This window comes from Chlorocebus sabaeus, chromosome 3 (genome assembly GCF_047675955.1).
Source record: "Chlorocebus sabaeus isolate Y175 chromosome 3, mChlSab1.0.hap1, whole genome shotgun sequence".
In the NCBI taxonomy this organism is placed as follows: Eukaryota; Metazoa; Chordata; class Mammalia; order Primates; family Cercopithecidae; genus Chlorocebus; species Chlorocebus sabaeus.
Genome location: NC_132906.1, coordinates 13,563,294 through 13,584,299, shown reverse-complemented (window position 1 = coordinate 13,584,299; position 21,006 = coordinate 13,563,294). Strand labels below are relative to the sequence as shown.

The following is a 21,006-nucleotide window of genomic DNA, read 5'->3' as shown; positions in this document are numbered from 1 at the left end:
CCATGAAGAATGTAGGTAGGCCTCACCACATTAAAAAAGTTCTATACTTCAAAAAACATTATCCTCAATATTAGAAGATAAATATCAAATTGAGGGTAAAATTGCAAAATATGTGGGAGGTAAAAGATTACAGCTTTGAAAATATAAAGAGTACTGAACAATCAACAAGAAACTAATTAAACTTGGTAAATTTAATACAGATGCTTGTCTTTATTTTTAAAGCCCCACTGAGTAACAATAAAGGAATATTTTAAAAAAGAACTTACAAAGACAAAAGGACAAGGAAGTAGACAACTGATAGCTAGAGATATTAATCAAATTTTAGGAGTCAAAAAGCAGATGAACACATGGGAATTGATGTCACAGAGCAGAGAAAGCTGACACCTAACTGTAAGAGACAAATAAAATAAGAAGGAACAATAGGCTTAACCGAATACTAGAAAAGCCAGGAATTGGAGTCACCAAGTACTTCTGAAGGTAGAAGTGTGAACCTAAGTGGAAAACCAGTTTGGTTAAATGTCTTTAAAAGGATAAGCTTGAGACACTCAGACCTACTTCCCTATGTCATACAGTAATGAGACTCCCCTCCCTCAGTACAGTAAAATATTCAAGTTTTACTTTTTGAAGACACTGAAACATGGAGTAACCAGCCCTAGGAACATCAGACAAACCTGAGGGAAGGGGCAATAGGCCACAGGGTAAGAAAACAATTGCCTTTTTTTCTGCTTGCATCTGAGAAGGATGATAACCAGGTTTACTCCTCTGGGGTTCCCTACAAAATAGCCAGACCTTCTCAACTACTTCAGAGTGGGATCTTACAGTCAATAAGCTCTTCCTGGACAACAGGCTTACTAGTCCTAGGTTTGCTGTCACACTTTTAAATTTGGATCAGTTACCAAGAATCACTGGTATTTGAGAAAAGCCTCTCATCAAATGAACCAACAGATGACAGAAGAGATGATGTGGAAAGCAGAGAAAAGCTTAAAATGAAACTATCATTAGTATCTTCAGAGATATAAGAAAATATTTTGATTCTAGTAGTAAAAAAATACATTCCAGCTATATAAAGAGGGGACATATAAAGAACAATAAACAGCCCTTGGATATTGGAAATATGGCAGAAATAAATATAATGGAAAGATAGGAGGATAGAGTTGAGGTCAGATATCTCTTTAACAAGAGCTATTTATAGCTCTTGTTAAATTGAGATAAATAGAACAAAAAGATAAAGAATTAGACAATAGGAACACGTATAGGAAAATAAGATTACTCTGAGGTTCTAACATTTATATAACAGAAATGTTATATAAATGTTATATAAACATTTCTGTTATATAAATGTATATAACAGATGAGGAGTTCAGAGAAAATAGAAGAAATAATGCAAGAAAACTTTTCTAAACTGAAAGATATGAATATAAACACTGAACAAAATTTCCAAATACTCACGAAAGCAATACTACTACTAATAAAAGCCATACCAAGGCACATTTGCATAAAATATCAATACAATTAGGAAAAAGAGAAGATTCTGAAAGCTTCCAGAGATGATGATGATGATAACAGTAATAATAGTATTCACATACAAAGGATCAGGAATCAAAGGGACATTTTTCAATAGTGACACTTGGGACTAGACAACGATGAAGCAATGCCTTCTAAATTGTGAAAGAAAACGATCATGAACCTGGATTTTTATACCCAGGCAAACTATCAATCAAGTATGAGAGCAAAATACAGAGCTTACCAGATGGTCTAAAAAAATGTCTTCTACATGTCTTTTCTCAGGGACATTCTGTAGGATATGCTCCTTGAAAATCAGTGAGTCACAGAAGAAAAAGTAAAATGAGATCCCAATTTAAAAAAGAGGAAATTCCTATAATTACCACTTTGTAGCAGACAAAAAGGGCAACCAGTATAAACTGGAACTGGAGGATGAAGAACCTTAGGGGAGAAGTTTCCCAGAAAATAATAAAAGGGAAACTGTACAGAAAAGCCTTTTACAGAGTTGGACAATGTGGTCAGATCAAGCCAGAGATTTAAAGAAAGCCAAGTAAGAGAAATAAATAAAAATTAACTCAATGGAAAACAAAAGTTTATATTTAGGAAAGGATATATAAGTATAGGATACTTTCTGACTCACACATGAGCAGTGCTGTTGTTCTCTATCATGATACTCTTATTTGGTTTGAAATGGTCTTTCTGTATTCAATGTGAAAGATAAAATGCACATGACAATTAGGTGATTATTTTATTCAGGCTGTTGCAACAGGGAGAACATTCCTCAATGAGGAACTTGTCAAAGAAAAGGAAGGGGAGCCTTGAGCTTTACAGAGGCAGAAAAGAGTCATCAGCAAGTCTTATCAGAATCATGAAGAATGGAGATGGGTCTTGGCTAACTCACCGAGGAAAGGTGGAGGCAGAACTTATCTCCAAACGCAGGACGGCAAAAAGATCCTTTGCAGGTTGGTGGTTTCTCAATATACAAAGGGGTGGGGGAGATTTTTCAATCTTCCCAATCATCCCTGCTTTGTGGAACACATGGCTCAGAAAAATTTCAACATTGTCAGTCTTCCCCCTTTTTCAAAAGGATAAATATCCTTCGTCAACAAAGAACTCATAAATGATCATACACTTCCTATATGGAACAAAGCAGTATCTAAGAACTTGTGTCTCCAAGATTCTCATTGGCATTGGTTCTGTAAAATTAGTTGAACCACCTGTTGAAAGGTGGTATCAAAGGTCAGTTGTTTTAGGTTCCTGGAGATCAGGCCCTTTAAAGGAGACCTGCCTAAAATAAAAATATATATATATTGTGAAAGGTAAACTGGAGGGTAACCAATCCATTGGATTCCAAGTGGATTTCCAATGTGGTAGAGGAAAGTCTTCTGGTTATGTGGTACTACCTGCTGAATATCTTGAATGTCATTGCTGTTGGTGAAGTTATCTACAGTCTTGGTTTCCTCTCATTTAAGGACATGCATGACTCAAGTCCGTCAAAGGAATTCCCTAGTGGCCCAGACAGAGACTTATCCAAAGAGAAATCTGGCCCCTGCATGATCTGCTGTGATGGTGAGTCAATCAAGGTTAATAGCAAGCCATTTTCTTTAGACAGGGGATGGAGAGTGGGAAGTGGGGGCAGGGTGTGGAGAATGGAGGAATGGCCAATTGCAAGGCAAACCAGAGTCCTCATAATCATCTGGGCAGTTGAGTTTTAGTTCTTAGTGGTGCTGAGTCAGGCAGGAGAGAAAAAAATTGGAAAAGTTAGTGGAAAGGGTTATAGCCAGATAGTGAAGGAAACTAAAAGAATTAAAAAGTTGGTGTGGATTGACATTTTGAGCAAGTAACAGGCTCCAGTATAATTTGCAGATAGATAACAAAACTGATTTTTCCAGAGTGGGAGGAAGTCAATTAAGTAGCCATTAGACAAGCCAGTATGCATGTCCATCAGTTACCTACAATATACAATTGTGCAAATATGTGCAACATGCTTCAAAGACCGTGAACAAGTCTAGAATTTGATAACATGGAATGGTATGCTATAGACAATGCGTAGTTTTCCAAAACACAAAATTTCTCTCATCTCTCTAAAGTCATACCCTCAAAGATGTTAATGGAAAAAACAAGCAGTTTAAAGAAATTTATCCTGGACCAATATGAACAACCACAGTCCAAGGAAATACAGTCTCAAGATTCCTGAGACTGGGTACCTGAGGTGGTCAGATTACAATTTGGTTTTATACATTTCAGGAAGGCAAGAATTGCAGACAAAGCCATAAAACACATGGAGGGCATACATTGGTTTGGCCTGAAAAAGTATATCTTGAAGTGGGGACATACGAGTCATAGATGGATTCAGAGATTCTTTAATCTGCAGTTGGTTAAAGAAATGAAATGTCTAAAAACTTGAAGTTAGCAGAAAGACCTGTTTAAGTTAAATTAAGGATGTATGTCAGAATCAGTCACAATATGACCTATTTAGCAAGACTGACGGCTACAGATGTGCATTAACTCCTGCCTGGCATGGCCTTAGGACTTGTTTATAATTTGGTACTTTATTGCAACTAAGAGTCTGTTTTGTCTTGGACAATGTGGTCAGATCAAGCCAGAGATTTAAAGAAAGCCAAGTAAGAGAAATAAATAAAAATTAACTCAAAGGAAAAAAAAAGTTTATGTTTAGGAAAGGATATACAAGCATAGGATACTTTCTGACTCACACATGAGCAGTGCTGTTGTTCTTTATCATGATACTCTTAGTTGGTTTGAAACGGTCTTTCTGGCATAAAATTAAGGCATAAAATTCTTAATTGATTTGGACTCAGACAGATAAACAAACAAATGCCTTGAATTCGTCTCTCCCTGTAACATGAGTTGTTTAAAAACAAAAAACACAACTATGTGACAAAGGCTGTGTATGGCCTACGAATTCCAACACATTACTACCTGGCCCTTTATTTAAACATTAGTACTGGTCAGTCGTTGAGCCTACATGCCAAAAGGTGGGGGTATATTGAGGTGTGTTCAACCTCCCTTCCCATCATGGCAGGAACTCAGTTTTTCAGATTTCTTTCCAGTCTTCTTGGTCAAGAGAGTCTGTTTGGTAGGTGGGCGGCTTAAAATTTTATTTTTAGTTGATAATAATCTCAAAGAAACATTATTTTTGATAATAAACTAAGGCTAGTCTCCTTAGATTTGACCTGATTACTTACATTGGTGTAGCAAGAATAATAATTTACCGTGTAGGCCTTCTTAAGTTTATTTGATGAATGTTTTCAGAAGGAATTTCAGATTAGTCTTTTAAAAGCCTCCTGAGGATAGGAAGCCAAGCCAAGAATTTGCTATTATATTTTACCTGTAGTTCTTGTAAATCCTCCATTCTGGAGGTCCACAAAATAAACTACAGTTCCTGGATCTGCCAAGAAGTGACCTTCATTATTACCTGTAAGACTGAGAACTTATAAACCAGATACCAAGCCAGTCCCGAAAGGGCTTTGCAAAGCATTGCCTCCATAAAATCAACCTTTGTTTCTTAAAAGTGTTTGTTCATATTTGATTAAAAGAATATCATTTTCCAACATGACATTCCAGACAAAGCCTTGGTTGCACAATGTTTCTCATTTTGTACTGATAACAAGTAGGACAGATTCTTAATTAATCTATGGAAATAACTACATTGAGATGAAAATAAGAGTATTAAATAAGAGGTTCCAAATTCTGGAGGGGTTAGTCAGGTGGAATAAGATATATTATCATCTACAAATGTTTCATTTCAGTTTACAAAAGCTGAGTCTACTCGATTGTTGAGTTCGAGGTAGCTTATAAGGAAAGCAAAGGAGCTTCTTTGTATATCCAGAAAATAGAACATTAAAATAGCAACAATATTCCAGAAAAAACCCCACAGCTATCTCTGATCAGGTCATTCAGTCCTATGTAACTAACTCTTGTTTCACTTGATCTTGGGTTAGCGGTCTCATGAGCCCATCTGTTTCTGAACTATGTTCTGGAAATCCTGATTCATTCCATGGATATGGTCTCAAAGTTGCGTAAGTGATGCCAGAAGTCTGTGCTTTGGAGTACATGGTATAGTCCTTTTCACAGGCTCTGAGATGATTCTTCTTTGTTGAAGATGAAGCAACATTATCAAACCACAGCTGACTTGGACCAGGACACATAAAAGTCTCTTTCTGGCCTCTAGCTGGTTGCACTTTCAAGGAAGCATCAGAGTGAAACAGAAAACCACCTGTAGATGACAAGGGACTTAAAACTGCTGTGGTTAGCTTCACACTTGTAAGTTCCAAAAGTGAAAGATCTGATGAGAGTTCATTACAAGAATAATGCAAGTGCAAAAAATATTTTTGATTGTTTCTGTGGCATGCAAAATAAGAGAATAATTACAATTTAAAATAAGATAGATAAAATATTCATAAACATAATAGACCTATTTTAAAGAATAGTATACCTCATTAATAAAAACAGATGATCATAATCATTTTAGAGAAAAAAATATTGAGATATATAATAATCCTGACATAATAGGCCATGAATATGCAAAGACTATAGTAAGAATACATCAAGAATATATATCAAGTAAAGAGATTCACTAAGTCTGAGTAGGTCTTAAATATCTTTATATGTTAGTAAAATACTACAGGTAAGTAATATAAAAATCTCTAATTGAAAACCATGGGCTTTGAAGATGCTAGATTCAAATTAAAGAAGTAAAGTTGTGACAAGTCACATGTTAAAAAATAACTGAAATTATGATTGATAACACTAGACTGTTGTTGTCTAATAATAGGCAAAGCAGTGCCAAGATTTGAATAAACAGAAACGTATCATCAATGGTGAGGGCACTGGCAATTCTTTAAGAACTTCCCAAACAGCATATAATTACTGAAATCCTTATATTAATAAACATTTACTCATACAAATTTAACCTAGGGAAGGCTGAGCATCTCTTCACATTTAACATCTCTTCCCATGCAACTCATTAATAGTAATATTCAAATAAATCTAATTATTTCTAGTACCTCTCTTTTCACATGACGAGCAAACAAATCCTTTGTGATTTATCTGGGGAATCTCAAAGATAGTTTTAAGATGCAAGAGATATGATTTAGGTTGTGATTTTGGAAAGGAAACATATAAAAAATTTTCAGAAGATTTGAATGCTTCATTAAGATGAGATCATGGGATCGTTAGCTATGTATGATCATGGGATACCTGCCTATTAAACCTTAACTACCTATTAAACCAAAGTGACAATAAAAATTATAAAAGTAAACATAAGAACTCTAATGGTTAATTGTATGTGTCAGCTGGACTAGCTAAGAGATTCATAGATAGCTGGGAAAACATTATGTCTAGGTGTGTTTTTAAGGGTATTTCTGGGAGAGATCAGTATTTGAATTGGTAGATGAAGCAAAGATCGCCCTCACCGATGTAGATGGGCACCACACAATTTGTTGAGGGTTTGAACAGAATGAAAAGGTAGACGAAGGATAAATCTGCTGTCTGCTTGAGCTGGAACATTCATCTTCTCCTGCCCTAGGATACTGGAGCTTCTGGTTCTCTGGCCTTTGGACTTAAACTGGGACTGGGACTTACACCATTGGCTTCCCTGGTTCTTGAGTCTTGGAGCTAAGGCTGGAATTGTTAAGTGGTAACTGGGCTTTCCTGGGCCTCCAGCTTGCAGACAGCATATTGTGGAGTTCTCAACCTCTATAATTATGTGAGTCAGTCCCTATAATAAACCTCTTTCTAGATATCTCTATATATCCTTTTAATTCTGTTTATCTGAAGATCTATCACTGATACAGGAGGTATCATTATTGGAAAGAATCTGAGCTTTTGTCTATGTGAGAAATCTTTGTTTTCATAAATAATCAAGGAAAAACAGTAAACATAAACCATGGAAGTTATTCTGTAAGACATAAAATCCTTGTCATCCAGGCAGATTGCACAGAAAGTAAAGAATAAACTTTTATAACTGCCTATCAAGACCTAACCAATAATCCAAGATAATCTCAGTCTTTTAACAGGGAGAAAACTGAATTCCAGTTTTGCATCAGTATAATATTTGATACTAAAGCTTTTTTTAGAAAATCCTATAAATAACTCATCAAACCATAGCTAGCAGTGATCAGGATAAATAAAATTCACTTTTCTTGAGCTTTCTATATCATTCTATATCTATACATGTTTTTTATAATACAAGTTTTCAAAGTGGCAAAAATGAACATATTCATTAACAAACTCCAAATACAGAGCTTCTCTATATGCTATAAAAATAAATAACAAAAAGTGTATAAACTTAAAATTACACTTGATAATTAATGTTTCAGTTTTTCATCTTACTTAGAGATTACCTAAGTATCTAATGAATGTCCATTAATGTACTCATTTTGTATCAGTCCAAAATTTTAAATTACCAAAAGATCTTGGAAACTATCATCAAGCCGACATATTACAAAATATAACTACTATTGAAATAAAGTTTGTTAGAATAAATATTTAATTTGGTTAAACACAGATTGGCATCTTTCATAGCCTTAAACATTTAGTAGAAGTAATGTTAGTTTATTTAATCATTACACCTGTATAAGTTTAGGAAGAACATATCCAAGTAGAATAAATATGTCATTTAACTCAGAGAAGACATAACTATTTTTATTAAACCAACAACATTAAATTAGTCTCATTTGTAAAATATTTATCCAAATTATGTGAACTTGAATTCCTAAAACATTTGGGTTAGTTTCATTAAGAATGTCCCCTTTTTGGCACACGGAAATGATTGGAACTTTAATTTCCAACATTTCTGGGAATTTTAGGAATATTCAGTTATAAAACACTTATCTCTGTAAGTCAATCAGAATAGAGCTCTTTTAATTTAAGATATTTTATAATCTAATTTAACATCACTTGGAGGTAGGAAAATATATACTCACACAATGATATTTAAAGGCTTTTTTGAATTACAGGTCTAAACATTCATGTGGTTGAGAAAGAGCTTATTATAGCTTAAATGTCATGATTTCAGCCATGGATCAAACATAAATTAAGAAATAGAAAACTTACCAGTCCAGATACCTACTTTTCAGTAGGCATAAAATTCTTAATTGATTTGGACTCAGGTAAACAAACAAATGCCTTGAACTCGTCTCTCCCTTTAACATGAGTTGTTTAAAAACAAAAAACACAACTATGTGACAAAGGCTGTGTATGGCCTACGAATTCCAACATATTACTACCTGGCCCTTTATAGAAAATCATTGCCACCCTGCAACTCAAAGACCTCTACATGTTCTCACGAGAATTTGAATTCATTTCTTACAAATGTACAGACTAGAAAAGGTGTATAGTTTTTGAATCCTAAACAGGCCTTGCAGACCACTAGTTCCAGAAATTAAGATGTTTCATTTACAAGAGCATAGTCAAAACAAACAAACAAACAAAAAACAAAACAAAACAAAAAACCCAAAAACTCTTAGGAATCAAGAAAGAAGTTTGTACCATAATAATTTATTAGAAAAATAAGAGATGGTGACTCATTATGCCCTGCCCCAGGGAGATGAGAAGAATGTTGGTTGTACTAGAATGGGATGTGTAGTCTGTCTTTGGAGGAGGTCAGTGGACCAAAAGGAGGAGAATCTTGTTGACCATGTGGAGAATGTGCTAGAATGGGGTGGCTGGTCTCTCCTTGGAGGAGGTCAGTGGGCCAAAAGGAGGAGAACCTTGTTGACCATCCCCTGCCAGCCCCATGAAGACAAGTCATTGCCTGCTGGCCACATGCAATTGGAATGGCCACTGTATGATGTTTGAACTGAGGGGTCAGGTGTCCTGTTCCTTATTAGGAGTGAGGCTCTCCTTCCAAGCTGCCTGAAATTACCTGGGATCATCCAGCAGAAGGTACATCCCGACACTTTGTGGAGCTCCATTCAAACTGCCCCATGTGGATACCCTTCTTTGTAAAGGCACAACATGTATGGGTTAGGAACAGGTGGGGATGGTGGGGATAGGCTTTAATCCCAGGAAGATGATGATGGTACAGAAGACAAAATGCATGTGTATATTTGGGTAGCCCTGCATAATAGTGAAACTTACTCCCGTCACATCTTGATAAAATGAGAGAAATAAGCCCATACAGCTGTTACAGAGATTAAATGAGATAATGAATGTTAAACACTTGGAACAAGGCCTGGCACATAATCAGTGCTCAATAAATGATAGTAATGCCATCTAAAGTGACTTTTTAAATTAAATTAGGGCAATAAAAAGCAGCATATCTGGGAAATGGTACTTCATTTATACCATAGAAAAGCTGCCTTAGTCTGTATTGTGCTGCTATAACAGAACACGTGAGACAGAGTCATTTATAATGAACAGAAATCTATTGACTCACGGTTCTGAAGACTGGGAAGCACAATATCAACGTGCTGGTAGCTGGCAAGGGCTTTCATTCTGCGTCTAATATGGTTGAAGACATCACATGGCAGAAGGGTAAAAAGAGAAAGAGAGAGGCAGAGAGAGAGCAAGAGAGAGAGCTGAACTCCCCCATTTATACCTGCGTTAATCCCACCCACAAGAGCTAAGCCTACATGGGCTAATCACTTCTCAAAGGTCCCAACTCTTAATACTGTTACAATGGCAATTAAATGTAAGCATGAGTTTTGAAGAGGACAAACATTCAAACCATGGTAGAACCCTTCAGTGAATTTCATTCAATCTTCAATCATTTGGCCTACATGTATTATGGGAAAAGTACTAGGTTCTGTAGAGGGACCATGTCTTGAATAGAATAGGATAAAAATATGTGCAAAAAAGTATATAAAAGACAGTGTGAAATAAATGCAATAAAAGTTATATAAGAATTTCAATGAAGTAACGTTAAGAACTCCTTAATCTCCCTAGAGCTTTCTTTTTATTTAACTAGATTCCAATTTTGTTTCCAATATATTTTTCTTAAAATTGAAAAAAATGTATTTTCTTTGAAAATAAAAATTCTAATATATTTTATATCTTTTTTGGCCTTATTGGGAGAAATTTTACAGCCTTCATTAAATCAATCTTGCGAGTAAGGACAGCCCATGACTAGACATGTCTTCTCAAAGGTGTGTAGATTACCCTGCAATGAGGACCTGTGAGAGTTAAATATCAACTTTTTTCCTACTTTGTCATGATTAATTGTTTCTAAGTCCAAATTATGAGAAGTCATACTTTGAGTTCTGGGATAGTGTGGTTGCAAAGCTGATATTTAAAGAATTTATAATGTGACTCATGCTATATATGGTTACTGTGCTCTACTCCAAAACAAAAATTATACATCAGTGGAAAGCAATGTATTATCCATAGCACACCTTTCCAGGCTGTGCTACAGCCAACTCTAGTTTTGATAGATGCAGGAGGCAGATAAGGGGAAAGGTCCCTGGAGAATCTTCAACTGGCCTATGCACTTGGAGGATGGGGTAGAGCCTTGAGAAGTTTATGCCCTTTGCAGTGGGAAGGAGCCTGGCCTCTCTTGTTTCTAGTGGTAACTGGGGATTCAATCTGTGGGGCGGCAAATCTGTTAGCAGGACTCTGACTTTGCTGAGAGTCTATTTCCCCTTTTTTCCTTTTCACCCAATAAACCCCACTCTACTCACCCTAATGTGTCCGCCTGCCTACATTATCCCAGTTATGTGACAAGAACTTGTATTTTCCTACAACAGTTTGTTGCCTTTGAGCTATTTGGCATGGGTTTATAAACTGTAGATAACTGATAGACATGCAGACTCCATTGTTTCCAGCACACTTCCCTGTTCCTTGTAAAACAAACAAGCAAACAGAAAACAGAACAAAAAGTTTTGTTCCCATTAAAATTCAATTCCTTTTTATTTATAAGTTTTTTTTTTAACTTTTCATTTGAACTGTTTATAACATCTGCCTGTGCTAAAGAAAACATTATTCTGACACTTGTTAAACAGTAAAGAATACTTCATTTAGGACTGTTTCAAAAGATGTGGAGACTATCTCAATAGGGGAGAGGGATTGGGCTCAACTCTGAATACAGTAAAGACAGCCAGAGATTTATAGTCAATGAACAGCGTGAGGGGCCAATGGATGGAAAATGTGCTAAGAGGAGACATCAAGGGTCGGGAAGATTTTTGCAAAACCAACTTGACAGGAATGTTATTAAAGGCAGGCCAGGGTGATCAGAGATCGAGGATTATCCAGTATATCTTGGGATTCTCTTGAAACTGACTTAGAAGAATTCTAATTTCACTAAAATTGGGTTATAAAGATCTGGCAAGGGTGGGAAATCAAAGTTGAGACCTAGTGGAAAAGAGGCTCAGAGAAGCCTGACTAAGGTTTGGTCAAGGAGCAAGACTTTGACATCTGGTTCTCTAATACTGAAGAAAAAAAATTGTTTTTGAGACAGGGTCTTACTCTGTCACCCAGGTTGGAGTGCAGTGGTGCAATCTCAGTTGACTGCAACCTCCGCTTCCCAGGCTCAAGCAGTTCTCCTGCCTCAGTCTCCCGAGTTCCTGGGACTATAGGCTCGCACAACCATGCCTGGCTAATTGCTGTATTTTTTTGTAGAGACAAAGTTTCACCATGTTGGCCAGGCGTGGTCTGGAACTCCTGGGCTCAATCTACCTGCCTCAGCCTCCCAAACTGTTGGGATTATAGATGTAAGCCACCACACCCAGGCAGAAGAAAATAAAAATGTTTAACACATACTCATTTTTGTATCTGTAGGAAAGATGTGATGTTACCTTTTTCTGAAACTTATCTTTTAATACAGAGAAAGCATTTATTTGTAGTGTTAACCAAACACATCTAAGATACATAGTGACTGAGTTATCTATTTGAAAGCTCCAAATTCCCAACACTATGAGGAAAACAGGTATGCTAAGTTATTATGTCAAAATGTTCAAGTAGTCCAGGAATACATTTTATAAACAGAGCAAAAAAATATATCAATACATAGACACTAAATTTTTAAAAATTTTAATTAAAAGGAGACTACTTGTAACTTATGAATTCAACTGACATTCATATAAGACAAACATTTCAGGAAATAGAAGTTCTTAAATGTTGATTATGCTATTTCCATTCAGTAAGAAAATAGTTACCATGGAAATAGTGTATATGGTATTTCACTTCCACATTAAAAAAGCTTCTAAAAATGCATTTAGTGAACACTCGCTCTTGACATAGTCTGAAGATGCAAGTCAGTCATAGAGAATTTGACATTTTAGCTTAGATTCATTGTATTATGGCAATTTAAGATTTTCTCATTTTATGATAAAATAACTTGAATAAAGCTGACTTGTTTTAGGGATCTATATAGCCTATATACATTATGTGGCTTTATTCCTAAACTAAGGCCATGTTGCTTGAGCATCCCCTCTTCTCTTCTGATTCCAAGTTTTTCTTTAGAATGTCAGGTCCTTGTGGGAGATTCCTATTTTGGTCCAGGGACAATCACATAAGGTTAATCAATTAAACATTATCTGATAAAGCTGTTGATCCCGTGTCAGAGCACAGTAGAAGTGCTGGAGTAGGAAACTGGGTTCCCTGAAAGTTTTAAGACTCAGAGTTCTTAGTCTTAAGTACTAATTTCCCATTTCCACGAACCCTTTCTGGGGCATGCCATCACACATGTTTTAAGGATTAGCCTGGCTGAAGCTGGCCTCTGCCCCTCATGTTGCATTGCAGGCTCTCTAACCTTCCCTAGCTTTGCTTTTCTGTCATCAACACCTTTTCTAGCTGCACTCACTCCTCTGGAGCCCCTTATGTTCTGTCCAAAAACAATCACTCATTTCAGCTAGGAAATATATTGATCCTGGGTAAGGAAGTAGCTATTAATTTTATGATTTTAGCTCTAATGTACCTTTGGGGATAAGAATGGATTGTTTAAAGTGTGGTTTCTCTGATGTTCTGTAGATCTTTCCAGGGCTGTTTAAATATTTACAAGCAAATGCAATGTTGAGAGACCAGCAGAGGTGCAGTGTAGCGGAAAGATTACAGCAGCAAAAGCCAGAAGGTATTCCAGTTCCAGCTTTGCCACTGCATTAGTCTGTTCTCATGCTGCTAATAAAAACATACCGAAGACTGGGTCATTTATAAAAGAAAGAGGTTTAATTAACTTATAGTTCCACATGCTGGAGGAAGCCTCACAATCATGGTGGAGGCGAATGAGAAGCAAAGGCACATCTTACATGGCAGCAGGCAAGAGAGCTTGTGCAGGGGAAGTCCCATTTATAAAACAATCAGATATCATGAGACTTATTTACTACTAGGAGAACAGTATAGGGGAAACTGCTCCCACTATTTAGTTATCTCCACCTGGCCCGTCCTTGACATGTGGGGATTATTACAATTCAAGGTGAGATTTGGGTGGGGACACAGCCAAACCATGTAATTCCACCTCTGACCCTCCAAATCTCGTGTCTTCATATTTCAAAACCAATTATGCCTTCCCAACAGTCCCCCAAAGTCTTAACTCATTTCAGAATTAACCCAAAAGTTCACAGTCCAAAGTCTCATCTAGGACAAGGCACGTCCCTTCTACCTATGAGCCTGTAAAATCAAAAGCAAGTACTTCCTAGATACAATGGGGATACTGGCATTGGGTAAATACACCCATCCCAAATGGAGGAAATTGGCCAAAACGAAAGGGCTACAGGCCCCATGCAAGTCTGAAATCCAGTGGGGCAATCAAATCTTAAAGCTTTGAAATGATCTCCTTTGACTCTATATCTCACATCTAGGTCACGCTGATGCAAGAGGTGGGCTCCCATGGCCTTGGGTAGCTCTGCCCCAGTGGCTTTGCAGGGTACAACCCCCCTGCTAGCTGCTTTCTGGGCTGGCATTGAGTGTCTGCAGCTTTTCCAGGTGCATGGTGCAAGCTGTCACTGGAGGTACCATTCTGGGATCTGGAGAACAGTGGTCCTCTTCTCACAGCTCCACTAGGGAGTGCCCTAGTGGGGACTCTGTGTGGGCGCTCCAACCACACATTTCTTTTCTGCATTTCCCTAGCAGAGCTCTCCATGAGGGCTTTATTCCTCCCAGCAGACTTTATTCCTCCAGGCAGACTTTTCCAAACATCCCCTGAAATCTAAGTGGAGGTTCCCAAACCTCAATTCTTGTCTTCTGCATACCTGAAAACCCAACACCACATCGAAGCTGCCAAGTCTTGGGGCTTGCACCCTCTGAAGCAATGGCCTGAGTTCTAATGTTGGCCCCTTTTAGCTATGGCTGGAGCAGCTGGGACACAGTGTATCAAGGCCTGAGGCTGCACACAGCAGGGGGGCCCTGGGCCCAGTTCATGAAACCAATTTTCTCTTCTAGGCCTCTGGGCCTATGATGGGAGGGGTTGCTGTGAAGGTCTCTGACATGCCCTGGAGACATTTTTCCCATTGTCTTGGTCATTAACATTCAGTTCCTCATTACTTATGCAAATTTCTGCAGCCAGCTTGAATTTCTTCCCTGAAAATGGGTTTTTCTTTTCTATCACATCATCAAGCTGTAAATTTTCCAAACTTTTATGCTGTGCTTCCTCTTGAACTTTCCTGCTTAGAAATTTCTTCCTCCAGATACCCTAAATCATCTCTCTCAAGTTCAAAGTTCTACAGATGTCTGGGGCAGGGGCAAAGGGCTGCCAGTCTCTTTGCATAACAAGAGTGACCTTTACTCCAGTTCCCAACATGTTCCCCATCTCCATCTGAGACCACCTCAGCCTGGACTTTATTGTTTATATCACTATCAGCATGTTGGTAAAAGCCATTCAACAAATCTCTAGGGAGTTCCAAACTTTCCCACATCTTCCTGTGTTTTGAGCCCTCCAAAGTCTCTAGGAAGTTCCAAACCTTCCCACATTTTTCTGTCTTCTTCTGAGCCCTCCCACACACTTACCCGTTGGAAGTACTGGGTAACTGCCTGTTACCCAGTTCCAAAGTTGATTCCACATTTTTGGGTATCTTTACAGCAGAGCCCCACTATCCAGTACCAATTTGCTGTATTAGTCTGTTCTCATGCTGCTAATAAAGACATATCTGAGACTGGGTAATTTATAAAGGAAAGAGATTTAATGGACTTACAGTTCCCTTGTGGGGAGGCCTTACAATCATGACAGAAGGTGAATAAGGTGAAAAGTCACTTCTTACATGGCAGCAGGCAAGACAACTTGTACAGGGGAACTCCCATTTATAAAACCATGAGATCTCGTGAGACGTATTCATTAACAAGAGAACAGCATGGGGGAAACGGCCCCCGTGATTCAATTATCTCCACCTGGCCTGCCCTTGACATGTGGGGATTATTACAATCCAAGGTGAGATTTTTGGGGGGACACAGCCAAACCATATCAGCCACTGACTAACTGTGGGATTTGGGTTATGTCAAAGGAAAAATAGAGCTTGATAGTTCTTAAAGTAGTAGAAAACAGATTTTATTCAGGGCCATAGTAGTAGGGAACAAGAGACCTCAGTATAGAACTGGGCTTAATTCCAAATACAAAAGGGGAATATGGAATTTATAGCAAAGGAACAGGATGAGGGGTCAGTGGATGGACAATTACTAAGAGGAAATTTCAGGGGGAAGAGAAATTCTTGCTAAGTTGACTGAACTGGATTCTTGCTAAAGGCAGGTGAGGCTGATTAGACATCACCAGGGGATGGAGCTACTCCCTTTAGTCTTTGCCCTCTTTTCCCCTTTTGTGGAGATGCAGATGGGAGATCTTGATGCCAGATGAAAAGTGTATCCTATTACTCACCCACTAATGGCTCCATTTCCCACAATGGACCAAGTGCAAGCTCCTTACCATGACAAATTCCGTCCTCCAGGGCCTGCCTCTCCACCTCTCGAGGCTAATTTCTTGTCTCTTCTGGCCTTATGCTTTGTTTCACCAGGGAAGCCCTGATGAGATAGCTGGGAAAGTTCTTTTTCATACTGTTTTCCTTTAGTCCCTTATTTATATATAGGCACAGCTGCTTAAAGAAACCAGATGACCTGGGATGGTGCCAGGGCTTCATGACCCCTGACTGGATACCAGAGGGAGATAAGACCCCCCAAACCAACCCAAACTGGAATAGATGACCTCTAGTTGCCTTTGGATCATTATCATATCATTGTAATGCTGAAATTCCCTCTCCAAAATGAAAATCTCCACCATTTTATATACATGGGTTGCATGAAGATACATGTTTATGAATTGAGCCTTATGACAGGCACCCTGCCCTGCACATGCTAACACTTTTCTGCTATCCGTATACCCAGCCCTTAAAAAACGCATGCCTTCTATTGTTTGAGGAGTAGGGGTCTTTAGAGTGGAAGTTCACTCCTTCTCCATTTCTGAACAGAAATAAAACCTGCTTGCCTTTTGTTCCAATTTGGATGTTCCTTATTTGCAACCCACACAAAGGGAAAGAACTTAGTTTACCAGTGACACAACTCCTAGTAGTTCCCTCAAATACAACTGATAAAATTATATATTTTAAGACTCTGCCAGTAAAATGGGATAATTCCCTTTACCCCTTTGTGGGACTTGTGAAGGGGTGGCTCGTTTACTTAGCCTGCAGCTCTCAAACCCTTTGTGAGAGGGGGAGCATGCAGGTGATCAGGTACAGAGGCTGGGATGAGTGCTTCTGGGTGCTGGCAGGAGTGGAACTCTGTGGCCCCATGGCAGTGTCTAGGGGTTGCCCGTGATCCCTGGAGCCCCACAGGGTGTGTGTTACAGTGTGCTCCTTTAGCTTTGTCATCTGTGGATGTCTTAAGTGTTAAACAGCTCAGTGGAGGGTCAGTGTGACAGCCTTTCGCACCCACACCCAGGTCCTTGTCCAACATCCAGGAAGAATGAGGTCACATGAACAAATTTGAGGGTGATGAATGCGGAGGACTTTACTGAGGGTAGAAGTGGCTCTCAGCAGGATGAGGAGCTGGAAAAGGGATGGAGTGGGAGGGTGGCCTTCCCCTCTCTGGGGAACTCCTCTCTGATCATTCCCAGCTGAACTCAGCTCCAACAATAGTGTCTGATGTCCAGCTGCTGCTTCTCTTGACCTTTAGACGCTTCTCTTTTCTACTGCTCTGCTACACTACTCTGCTACTCTGTTGCTCTGCTGCCCTTTTGCCAGTGGAAACTGGGGGTTTTATGGGTACAAGATGGGGGGCACGGTGGGCCAGGCAATATTTGGGTGGGAAAACATGAATGCATGTTCTTACTTCGTGCTGTGGATCTAGGCTTGAGGGTGGAGCCCTCGCCAGGGACCACACCCTTTTCTACCTAGTATTTCCCTGCCTCCTGTCCATATCACCAGGACTAGCCTTCTATTCTTCTCTCAGTCCTCAGCTCAAGTGTAACCTCTTTCAGACTCTTCTTTGACCCCTCTGCCTTGGGCCACAGATGCTCCTAAGCTGCCTAATGTGTTCTACCCACGTTTTTATCCCTGTGCTCATGGCCCGGGATTGTATAGTCATCTGCTTACTTGTCTCCTTCCCTACTGGGGTTGTGTGCTCCTGAGGGTGACACTGTGGCCTTCTCTCGCAGAGGGAACAGCATGTCACTCCTGAAAGAAGAATCAGCCTTGGTAGGGTTGTGAAACTGAAGGAAATTCGGTGCAGAAGTTGCTTGGAGTTGTGGCAAGCGCTTAGGGGTATGATGAGGCTCATGGGGTGGGCAGTGGCCAGACTCAGAAGCCTCATAAGTTGTGGCCCCATTTTTGAACTATTTTTCCTCTTGTTAATAGCAGTTGTTTGGCTATGTTACAGACAACAATGAGGCGGATAATAAATGCCATGATTTTTGTCTTTCTGGTAGAGAAGCTGAGGAAATGATTTGCCTCTTCATTTGGGGAAAAAAACCAGCTAACAAAGGGAGTGGTTGTAAACAATAGAATTAATTGCCTCTCCTAGGACCATTATTTGATGCCTATTTAAGGCTATTAGATTTTATTTTAATTAGTCCATGGAGCATCTCATTTGCATATATTTGCATATGCCTCAGTGAAGCCTTTAAGGGATTTAAGATGACTTCAGCTGATAGCAAACCTTGCCTTCAGAGCCTAACATCATTGAAATAGAAGGTAGCTTTTAAAATAGCTCATAGAGAACAAAAGGAAGTGCCTTAGGACAGAGATGTGGCACAGAGGTAAAGATTCTCCTTCTGGGCAGATCCTGGAGAAAAGGCCAGTTTCCTGAACAGCAAGGACTTTGTCCATTCAGATTTTGCAAACCAGGTACCTTTGAGTGGCCCAGCCCCAGGGATGCTTGTTTAATTGGATAGCTGGTTGGATGGGGCTAAATTATTAACAGTAACACTAAATTGTGTTCTTTTTCACAGTGGAAGACAGGAGCTGCCTTTCAGAACTGATTAAGAGACTTGTTATTCTGAGACAGAGTAGGAACAGGGTGTTGCTTCAGCTCACCTCCACTAGAAAATTCTTTCAAGCATTCCCACTGATCACAAAACCCACACCACTACCTCACTGACATCACACCTGCTAATCCTGAGGCTTTGGTCATACAAAGAAAATAACCATTCTACATTGTTCTTCTGTGCTCTCATAATGTTTAATCATACCTTTTACTTAAAAAAATTCCAGGAATGGGCCTTAGGGAATCCAATCTTTTTTTTTTTTTTGGTGGCAGAATCTTGCTCTGTTACCCAGGCTGGAGTGCAGCAATGCGATCTCAGCTCACTGCAACCTCTGTCTCCCGGGTTCAAGCAATTCTCCTGCCTCTGCCTCCCAAGCAGCTGGGATTACAGGCGCTCACCCCCAAGTCCAGCTAATTATTTTGCATTTTGTAGAGACAGGGTTTCACCATGTTGGCCAGGCTTGTCTCAAACTCCTGATCTCAAGTAATCTACCCACTTTGGCCTCCCAAAGTGCTGGGATTACAGGCATGAGCCACCATGCCCAGCCAAGGTCCAAAATTTTGAACCAAGGTTGTGGAGTGTCCTATCTTGAGAAGGAATGTTCAATAATAGTAATAATAATAATAATAACTATTATTATTTTGAGACAGGGTCTTGCTCTGTTGCCCAAGCTAGAATGCAGTGGTGCGATCTTGGCTCTCTGCAACCTTTGCCTCCTGGGTTCAAGTGATTCTCATGCCTTAGCCGCTGGAGTAGATGGGATAACAGGCATGTGCCACCACACCTGGCTAATTTTTGTATTTTTAGTAGAGACAGAGTTTCAACAATTAATTTATAGCCTTGTTGCTTCCAGCCAGACCACCAGGTGGCCCGTTACTCAAGATAACCATGGCAACCAGATCTGCTGACCTGCATCTCCTACCTGTCCTGTGCTTTGCCCAGCCCAGCCAGTATACACTTCCCCCGATGTCAATTCCCACACTTTGCCTAATAAAAAATCCCAACTGGCTCTTTTTGGAGAGTCAAATCAGGGAATTCCCTCTCTCTCTCTTGTGCTGCCTCCCTTATGCCCAGGCACAAGTTCCAGTGAAGCCTTGTCTGGGAAAACTCTTTTGCCTTCATTTCAATTTCTATTGCATTGAGAGCCCAAGAACCGGTGGTCTATAACAATTTCATGTCAATGCAGTATTTTCTTTTTGAGACTCAGGGTCTTCAAGGAGCTGGTAAACTGGAACCCCTTGGGAGGAGTAAATGAGACTTCAGAAGCATTCCTGGGGAAACCATGCTCACCTGTGAAGAAACTAGTGGGAAAGGTGTACCCCTATCAGGGTGTCTTAGCACTAAAGTGGTTTAAGTAATCTGCTTAGACGGAAGGGAGGAGAAATCCAAACTTCATAAGATGTGCTTAGAAGCCCTCTACAGAAAGAGTTGAGAAGATAGAAATTGTATATCATAGATGTTGGAAAAGATTGTGGAAGACTTGGAATTGGGCTAAATAAATAGTGATCAAGTATTCTATCTAATGTACCTTTCTGGGGTATCTCTCTACCTTTTATTGGCTTTGAGCTATTTTCAACTCTGTTAGTTGTTGAAAACTAGCAATGGAAATGACTCTGATTCATAAACATGCAAATGAGTTGTGTCTAGTAGAGAGATAATTGATTTTCTGTTCATTCCCCACCCTCTAGAAGCTAATTTGTGTCTATTTGTAATTTAGTCTCAGCATTCTTTTTGCCTACATAGATGGAATTCTTTGAATTTTCTTTTGACACTATTGGCATATGTTGCTGGTTCTCTAATTAATATATTAAATAATTTTTTTTTTTTTTTTGAGACAGAGCCTCATTCTGTCACCCAGACTGGAGTGCAGTGGCTCAATCTTGGCTCACTGCAACCTCCGCCTCCTAAGTCCAAGTGATTCTCCTGCCTCAACCTCCTGAGTAGCCGGGATTACAGTTGCCTACCACCACGCCTAGCTAATTTTTGTATTTTTAGTAGAGATGGGGTTTTGCCATGTTGCCCAAGCTGGTCTCAAACTCCTGGCCTCAAGAGATCCACCAGCCTCAGCCTTCCAAAGTGTTGGGATTACAGGCATGAGCCACCACACTCAGCTTTAAATAAAATGTTTAATATGTGTTCATTTTATA

General features: G+C 39.2%; 1 long non-coding RNA gene across 1 annotated transcript in view; it reads left to right on the top strand.

The window, feature by feature from the left end:
- The window catches only part of LOC119620109 (uncharacterized), a 127,615-nt gene extending 124,043 nt beyond the window's left edge, over positions 1–3,572 (top strand). The window contains exons 5-6 of the long non-coding RNA XR_012091890.1: positions 2,260–2,465; positions 2,976–3,572. This is a non-coding gene — a long non-coding RNA (uncharacterized lncRNA). The remainder of the gene's footprint in view (positions 1–2,259; positions 2,466–2,975) is intronic.
- The last annotated feature ends 17,434 nt before the right edge of the window (positions 3,573–21,006 follow it).